The 9,251-nt window shown below is 50.0% G+C and overlaps 1 pseudogene; it reads left to right on the plus strand.

The window, feature by feature from the left end:
• The window catches only part of LOC112075037 (LIM domain only protein 7-like), a 69,576-nt pseudogene extending 60,532 nt beyond the window's left edge, over window positions 1-9,044 (plus strand).
• Window positions 9,045-9,251: the final 207 nt, after the last annotated feature.

Here is a 9,251-nt window from a genome sequence, read left to right on the forward strand (position 1 = left end):
GTGGTCTTACCAGTTATCTCCTTCTCCAGTCATCGGTCTCCTCTTCCAGGCTCCTCCCTCTCTTGAGGATGAGGCTCCCCCTTCTTCCCCCGTCAAAAACGTCTTCCTTCTTTTGATTGGATGCCACACGGGCAACAGGGGCATGGGCTGGCCCAAGACAGGCTGAGGACTGGCAAGGCTAGCGGTCCCGTCGGTCATCTCTCCTGAGCTCTCCGTGTTCGGTGTGGATGATTTGACACAAGGGACTACATTTCCCCGATGCCTCTGGACGGTAGAGGATCAGGGGTCACCTCAGCCTGCCTGTATCCCTCCACCCCTGCCTCCTCCTGGGCCTGCTGCCACTCATCATCCAGCCTCTTCTGGTCCTGCCGGTACTTCTCCTGTACAACATCGCAACAAGACGAGTAAACTGTCCAATCAGCATTCTCTCAGACTACAGGTAAGTTTAGCCCAGAATTGGCACGTTTTATCATAACAGACATGGGCACGAACGGTTCCAATGGAAGCAGTTCCACGCTGAATCACTGAAGAGAAAGAGCAGTGGTATTTACTCAGTGTGGGTTCCAGGCTAAGAGGGCTGTATGTCTTCCTGAACTGCAGTGGTATTTACTCAGTGTGGGTTCCAGGCTAAGTGGGCTGTATGTCTTCCTGACCTGCAGTGGTATTTACTCAGTGTGGGTTCCAGGCTAAGTGGGCTGTATGTCTTCCTGACCTGCAGTGGTATTTACTCAGTGTGGTTCCAGGCTAAGAGGGCTTTATATCTTCCTGAACTGCAGTGGTTATTTACTCGTGTGGGTTCGCGCTTAAGTTTTGTGGACCAGTCAGTCACAACTTGCTGGCTGCTGTCAAACAAGCCCAAATTGTACGTCTGCAAATTGACTCTGCTGTGATTGTTCTCTGTCCTTTCGCCCTGCCCTCTGTCCTCTCGCCTTCTCGCCCTGTCCTCTCGCCTTCTCGCCCTGCCCTCTGTCTTCTCGCCCTGCACTCTGTCTTCTCGCCCTGCCCTCTGTCTTCTCGCCCTGCCCTCTGTCTTCTCGCCCTGCCCTGGCTGCCTCCTCTGCTGCCTCTGTCTCCAGGTCTGGGGACTCCTATGGTTTCACCCAGCTATCTATCGCTGACAGGTCAGTCAGTACTAGAGACTGCTATGGTTTCACCCAGCTAGGGGGCTTGGGAGTGCACCTTTGTGATGGTAAACTGTCAATGAATCATGTGGTGATATTTGTATGTCAATCACCTTGATGCTTGTATGACTAGTTGTGCTCAGTGTTTGTATGTGTGAGTACTGCAGGGTGATGTGTGAGTACTGCAGGGTGATGTGTGAGTACTGCAGGGTGATGTGTGAGTACTGCAGGGTGATGTGTGAGTANTCTCATTTAGCCGAGGCCCAGGGAGACGGTGGAGGGGTGGGTAATGACTCTAACCAGTCCTCTCATTTAGCCGAGGCCCAGGGAGACGGTGGAGGGGTGGGTAATGACTCTAACCGGTCCTCTCATTTAGCCGAGGCCCAGGGAGACGGGGGAGGGTAATGACTGTCCTCACCTTTCTATATTGTGATAGAGGGCTTTGTTTTCACCTATTGGTCCTGTTGGAATAATATCCTTCACTCATTGGACAATGCTCAAATGACTGTCCTTCTTTATTGGTCTTGCTGTAGTAACTATGATCTGATTGGTTATCCTGTCGTGACTCTGCTCTCTGGTTGGTTATTAGGCGGTACCGGGGAGGTCGCTAGGAGGAAGCCTGGTCAGAGCATGTCGGTAGTAGAGGCTGAGAGGCAACAGATCCTGGAGGAGATGAGGAAGAGGACTGCTCTGCTGACCGACAACAGCTGGATACGGCAACGCTCCACCTCTGACAACAAACAACCAACTAACCGGCGAGGGCCAATGAGGAGGTAGGAGGCAACCCGTTAATCGGCGAGGGCCAATGAGGAGGTAGGAGGGGGGGTGGGAGACAACCCGTTAACCGGCGAGGGCCAATGAGGAGGTAGGAGGGGGGGGGTGGTGTCAATCCATTAACCGGCGAGGGCCAATGAGGAAGTAAGATGTGGGGGGGGTTAACCGGCGAGGGCCAATGAGGTAGGAGGGGGTGTGCCATTTGTAACGTACCCCTCTCTCTCTACGTGACCTGTTATCTGACCTCTCCATCTGACCTCTCGGCAGGTACGACTCTCTGGACAACCTTCCCTCCTCTTCCTCCCTGCTCTCTAACCCCCAACGCCCCCACTCCTCCCTGGGTTTCTCCGCCCCGTACCACCCCCCCTCCTCCCGGCACAGCATGGGTGGGGCCCTGGGGGGTTACTCCAACGGGACCCAGAAACACAGCCCTACCTGGCCCCGTCCCTCCAGCACGTCTTCCACYCCACCCAACACCGGAGAGGAACCCGCCACCGGCCAATCACGACCCGTCTCACAGCAGCACGACCGGTAATGGACCAATTGGGACTTGCGCTGTGTTTTGTCATGTCTTTAAAAAATTACAGTTCATTCTGAAAGGATTCAGGATCCATGACTTGTACATTAGGACTTGTTCAAAAATGTATACATTTTCCCCCCTCATTAATCTACACACAATATCCCATAATGACAGAACATTTTTTGCACGTATTTAAAAATAAAAAACCTTTTAAGTTTTCAGACCCTTTACTCGGTACTTTAGAATCGTGGCAGCGATTACAGCCTCAAGTCTTCTGGGTATGACAAAGAGAGCTGTCCCGAAGCCACTGCTGCTTTGTCTTGGCGGTGTGAACTTTCACCCCAGATCTGGAGCAGATTTTCATGAAGGATCTCTCTGTACTTTGCTTCGGTCATCTTGCCTCGATCCTGACTAGTCTCCCAGTCCCTGCCGCTAAAAAACATCCCCTCAGCATGATGCTGCCACCACCATGCTTCACCGTAGGGATGGTGGCCAGGTTTCCTCCAGACGTCCGTTGCTTCAGGACCAAAGAGTTTAATCTTTGGTTTCATCAGATCAGAGAATCTTGTTTCTCATGGTTTGAGAGTCTTTAGGTGCCTTTTGGCAAACACCAAGCTGCTGTCATCTGCCTTTTACTGAGGAGTGGCTTCTGTCTGGCCACTCTACCATAAAGGCCTGATTGGTGGAGTGCTGCAGAGATGGTTGTCCTTCTGGAAGGTTTCCCATCTCCACAGAGGAAACTCTGGAGCTCATTCAGTGTGACCATCGAGGTTCTTGGTCACCTCCCTGACAAGGCCTCTCCCCTGATTGCTCAGTTTGTCCGGGTGGCCAGCTCTAGGAAGAGTCTTAGTGGTTCCAAACTTCTTCCATTTAAGAATGATGGAGGCACTGTTCTTGGACCTTCAAATGCTGCAGAGAATGTTTGGTACCCTTCCCCAAGATCTGTGCCTCGACACAATCCTGTCTCGGCGCTCTCTAGGGCTTGCTTTTTGCTCTGACCTATTATAGACAGGTGTGTTCCTTTCCAAATCATGTCCAATCAATCTGAATTTACCACAGGTGGACTCCAAGTTCTTGAAACATCTCAATGATGATCAATGTTGAGTCTCATAGTAAAGGGTCTGAATACTTATGTAATGTGCCTAAAAACTTGTTCACTTTGTCATTATGGGGTCTTGTGATGTCATTATGGGGTCTTGTGATGTCATTATGGGGTATTGTGATGTCATTATGGGGTCTTGTGATGTCATWATGGGGTATTGTGATGTCATTATGGGGTCTTGTGTTTAGATTGAGGAAGAAATCATTTAATCCATTTTAGAATAAGTCTGTAACGTCACAAAATGTTGAGTTCCAGTGCTGTAGTCTCCTCATACAGTCTGATCCCAGAGAGGAGAATGAGGGGTGACTTACCATTTAGTAATGAGGATGGATGCATGGTGAACAGAGTCCAGTCTCTGGAACAGAACAGTCTGATCCCAGAGAGGAGAATGAGGGGTGACTTAGCATTAGTAACGAGGATGGATGCATGATGAACAGAGTCCAGTCTCTGGAACAGAACAGTCTGATCCCAGAGAGGAGAATGAGGGGTGACTTAGCATTAGTAATGAGGATGGATGCATGATGAACAGAGAACAGGCTTCATGCATAAACAATAAGTCATCATAACACATTAGACAGAAGGGACTTTTTGCAAAAATAAAAACCCAATTTCAGTGTTTATCTTCCTGGTGAGCTTGTAGCTCATCGTCCAGCCACATACCAATGCATTTGTAGGAGGACACCTTTTCAATGGATGTTCCCCCAGACCTTGTGGATCAGTCTCTCTGTGATCCTCTCATCTTAACCCCAGACCTTGTGGATCAGTCTCTCTGTGATCCTCTCATCTTACCCCCAGACCTTGTGTGTGTGTGTGTGGATCAGTCTAGTCCATCTGTGATACCTCTCATCCTGCCCCCAGATGTGTGTATGTGTGTTGATCAGTATAGTCCCTCTGCGATCCCTCTCTCTAATTTTACCCTGAGACCTTGTGGATCAGTCTGGTCCCTCTGTGATCTCTCTCTCTCTCTCTCATCCTGTTTGTTTCTTCCTGTGTTCCTGTTCTCTCTCTCCCTGCAGAGTGCTGACTGCGCGTCAGGTGTGTTCAGTGTGTGTGTGTCCTATGGGCAGAGGGGCTGCCATGGTCATTGAGACCCTGAACCTCTGCTTCCACCTGGCCTGTTTCCAGGTGAGAGTCTGGACCTCATTCACCTGGTCGGAGGAGAGGTCCTCTACAAACCTGTCAGCACACTCAATGAATAAGCTAATGGGCCTGTAGCAGACTGACTGGCTGGGCCCTGTAGCAGACTGATTGGCTGGGCCTGTAGCAGACTGATTGGCTGGGCCCTGTAGCAGACTGACTGGCTGGGCCTGTAGCAGACTGACTGGCTGGGCCTGTAGCAGACGACTGGCTGGGCAGCTTCACCTGGGCACTGTAGCTCACTGACTGACTGGCTTCACCTTATCTTCTTCCATGACAGAATACATGTCCTGCTTCTGCTCACTGTCTGTTCTAACTGTAAGGAGGGTTGTTGACGTCTGACAGGAATCCATGAGGTGTCACCTTTCTTTGGTTTTCCTTGGTTTTTCCCTGCCTCACTCTCCACGGTGGTAGGGCTGGTAATGCTAACTCTCCATGGTGTAGGGCTTGTAATGCTAACTCCATGGTGGTAGGGCTGGTAATGCTACTCTCTCACCATGGTGGTAGGGCTGGTAACGCTAACTCTCTCTCCACGGTGGTAGGGCTGGTAATGCTAACTCTCTCTCCATGGTGGTAGGGCTGGTAATGCTAACTCTCTCTCCATGGTGGTAGGGCTGGTAACGCTAACTCTCTCTCCACGGTGGTAGGCTGGTAATGCTAACTCTCCATGGTGTAGGGCTGGTAATGCTAACTCTCCTCTCACGGTGGTAGGGCTGGTAACGCTAACTCTCTCTCCAACGGTGGTAGCCTGGTAATGCTAACTCCATGGTGGTAGGGCTGGTAATGCTAACTCTCTCACCACGGTGGTAGGCCTGGTAATGCTAACTCTCCATGGTGGTAGGGCTGGTAATGCTAACTCTCTCTCCACGGTGGTAGGGCTAGTAAGCTAACTCTCTCTCACGGTGGTAGGCTGGTAATGCTAACTCTCTCCACGGTGGTAGGCCTGGTAATGCTAACTCTCCATGGTGGTAGAGCTGGTAATGCTAACTCTCTCTCCACGGTGGTAGGGCTGGTAACGCTAACTCTCTCTCTACGGTGGTAAGGCTGGTAACGCTAACTCTCTCTCAGGGTGGTAGGCTGGTAATGCTAACTCTCTCCACGGTGTGGGTGGCTGTAATGCTAACTCTCTCCCACGTGGTAGGCTGGTAACGCTAACTCTCTCTCCACGGTGGTAGGGCTGGTAATGCTAACTCTCTCTCTCTTCCACGGTGGTAGGGCTGGTAATGCTAACTCTCTCTATGGTGGTAGGGCTGGTGACGCTAACTCTCTCTCCACGGTGGTAGGGCTGGTAACGCTAACTCTCTCTCCACGGTGGTAGGGCTGGTAAGCTAACTCTCTCATCTACAGTGGTAGGGCTGGTAACGCTAACTCTCTCTCCACGGTGGTAGGGCTGGTAACGCTAACTCTCTTCACGGTGGTAGGGCTGGTAACGCTAACTCTCTCTCCACGGTGGTAGGGCTGGTAACGCTAACTCTCTCTCCACGGTGGTAGGGCTGGTGACGCTAACTCTCTCTCTCCACGTGGTAGGGCTGGTAACGCTAACTCTCTCTCTCCACGGTGGTAGGGCTGGTAATGCTAACTCTCTCTCTCCACGGTGGTAGGGCTGGTGACGCTAACTCTCTCTCCACGGTGGTAGGGCTGGTGACGCTAACTCTCTCTCCACGGTGGTAGGGCTGGTAATGCTAACTCTCTCTCCACGGTGGTAGGGCTGGTAATGCTAACTCTCTCTCCACGGTGGTAGGCTGGTAGCTAACTCTCTCTCCACGGTGGTAGGGCTGGTAATGCTAACTCTCTCTCCACGGTGGTAGGGCTGGTGACGCTAACTCTCTCTCCACGGTGGTAGGGCTGGTAACGCTAACTCTCTCTCCACGGTGGTAGGGCTGGTAACCTAACTCTCTCTCCACGGTGGTAGGGCTGGTAATGCTAACTCTCTCTCTCCACGGTGGTAGGCTGTAATGCTAACTCTCTCTCTCCACGGTGGTAGGGCTGGTAATGCTAACTCTCTTCTCCACGGTGGTAGGGCTGGTAACGCTAACTCTCTCTCTCTCCACGGTGGTAGGGCTGGTAATGCTAACTCTCTCTCTCTCTCCACGGTGGTAGGGCTGGTAATGCTAACTCTCTCCTACGGTGTAGGGCTGGTGACGCTAACTCTCTCTCCACGGTGGTAGGGCTGGTAATGCTAACTCTCTCTCCACGGTGTAGGGCTGTGACGCTAACTCTCTCTCCACGGTGGTAGGGCTGGTACGCTAACTCTCTCTCCACGGTGTAGGGCTGGTAACGCTAACTCTCTCTCCACGGTGGTAGGGCTGGTAATGCTAACTCTCTCTCTCCACGGTGGTAGGGCTGGTAATGCTAACTCTCTCTCTCCACGGTGGTAGGGCTGGTAATGCTAACTCTCTCCTCCACGGTGGTAGGCTGGTAAGCTAACTCTCTCTCTCTCACGGTGGTAGGGCTGTAATGCTAACTCTCTCTCTCTCCCGGTGGTAGGGCTGGTAATGCTAACTCTTCTCTCTCTCCACGGTGGTAGGGCTGGTAACGCTAACTCTCTCTCTCTCCACGGTGGTAGGCTGGTAATGCTAACTCTCTCTCTCTCCACGGTGGTAGGGCTGGTAACGCTAACTCTCTCTCTCTCCACGGTGGTAGGGCTGGTAACGCTAACTCTCTCTCTCTCCACGGTGGTAGGGCTGGTAACGCTAACTCTCTTCTCTCTCCACGCACGCACTGCTTGTTTACAGCGGGTTGCTGGATAATCACTGGTTGAATGAAGCTAATCACAGTCAGTGTTTTAGTTGAGTCTCCTGATTTCACAGTCCCATCTTCTCCTCTCCCCAGTGTGTGGACTGCAGGTGCCGACTTGGAGGGTCAGAGGTCAGAGCCCAGATCAGAATCAGTAACGGGAAGCCTTACTGTGACCCCTGCTACATCCGACTCAAGTGTAAGTCATTTATACAGGACATACAGGACGTTCAGGAGCCGATAAGAATCTCCCTCCACCCCCTCCATGTATACAAGTCCCTTTTACTCTGCTGGCCTTCTACTGATCTCACTGCACCTCATTTTACTCTGCTGGTCCTTCTACTGATCTCACTGCACCTCATTTTACTCTGCTGGTCCTTCTACTGATCTCACTGCACCTCATTTTACTCTGCTGGTCTTCTACTGATCTCACTGCACCTCATTTTACTCTGCTGGTCGTTTCTACTGATCTCACTGCACCTCATTTTACTCTGCTGGTCCTCTACTGATCTCACTGCACCTCATTTTACTCTGCTGGTTCTCTACTGATCTCACTGCACCTCATTTTACTCTGCTGGTCGTTCTACTACTGATCTCCTGCACCTCATTTTACTCTGTGTCGTTCTACTGATCTCCTGCACTCATTTTACTCTGCTGGTCTTCTACTGATCCCCTGCTCTGTCACTGCACCTTTTTAATGAGAACATACTGACGTGAATATGATGAATGTCTATTTAGAGAAGGGCGGACTGTCATGTTGGAAGTCCTAATACTCTGTAATTAGATGAGGTCATTACTACATTTTAAGATTTACTTATTAGATCAGACATAATCAGATGTTCTCTTTTTGACTTTTCAGCCCACCTCGCCACCTCCCTGTGACCAGAATGCATTGCAGCAGATTGAGGAAGAGACGACGACGACACCTCTCGACCACGACGGTGGATCTTCACTATGACCTCGTGTTGACCGTATTTAGAGCTGCTTGACCTTTTAGGGAACAATGAACGATTTATACTATTGGCTGTGACTCAAATGGCTTCCTCTTCCCTACATAGTGCACTACGACCCATAGGGCTCTGGTCAAAAAGTAGTGCACATACGACCCATAGGGCTCTGTCAAAAGTAGTGCACTACGACCCATAGGGCTCTGGTCAAAAGTAGTGCACTACACCCATAAGGGCATAGGGCTCTGGTCAAAAGTAGTGCACTACAACTCATAGGGCTCTGGTCAAAAGTAGTGCACTATGTAGGGAATAGGGGGCCTTTGGGATACAAACTATGTCTCTGACTAAGATTCAGTTTTGTTCTTCCTCGTTAATTAACTACTGTACTTGTCCACACACCCTGTGTCTCTAAGATTCAGCTTTGGTTTTCTTCCTCGTTAATTAACTACTGTACTTGTCCACACACCCTGTGTCTCTAAGATTCAGTTTTGGTTTTCTTCCTTGTTATTGAACTACTGTACTTGTCCCGTAGCTTTTAATATGCAATCGCTGGCTATCCACAATAATAACTGTACACGTGTAGTTAAGAGCTATAGGGAGTTTTAAATCACAATTGTACTTTGGGGATTTGTTTTTCTTGTTGACGAAGTAAATTGATAAATGAGCCTCTATTAAATGAATCTAATAAATGTGAGTATTGTATTTGACATACTACTTTTGTGTTTTTCTTTGTCGACAATCTCTACCTTTAAAAAAAAAAAGTTACATTGTATTCTTTGTTTTGTTGAAATATGTTATTGAGATTTATTTTGTATTTTCTGAGATGTCTGAAATATTTTTTGGGGGGAGATGTCTGGGAGAGGGAGGTGGAGGGAGACAAATAAATATTTGAGWTGTGTGAAATATTAGTAGCT

The sequence above is a fragment of the Salvelinus sp. IW2-2015 genome, unplaced genomic scaffold (genome assembly GCF_002910315.2).
Source record: "Salvelinus sp. IW2-2015 unplaced genomic scaffold, ASM291031v2 Un_scaffold2949, whole genome shotgun sequence".
Lineage (NCBI taxonomy): Eukaryota > Metazoa > Chordata > Actinopteri > Salmoniformes > Salmonidae > Salvelinus > Salvelinus sp. IW2-2015.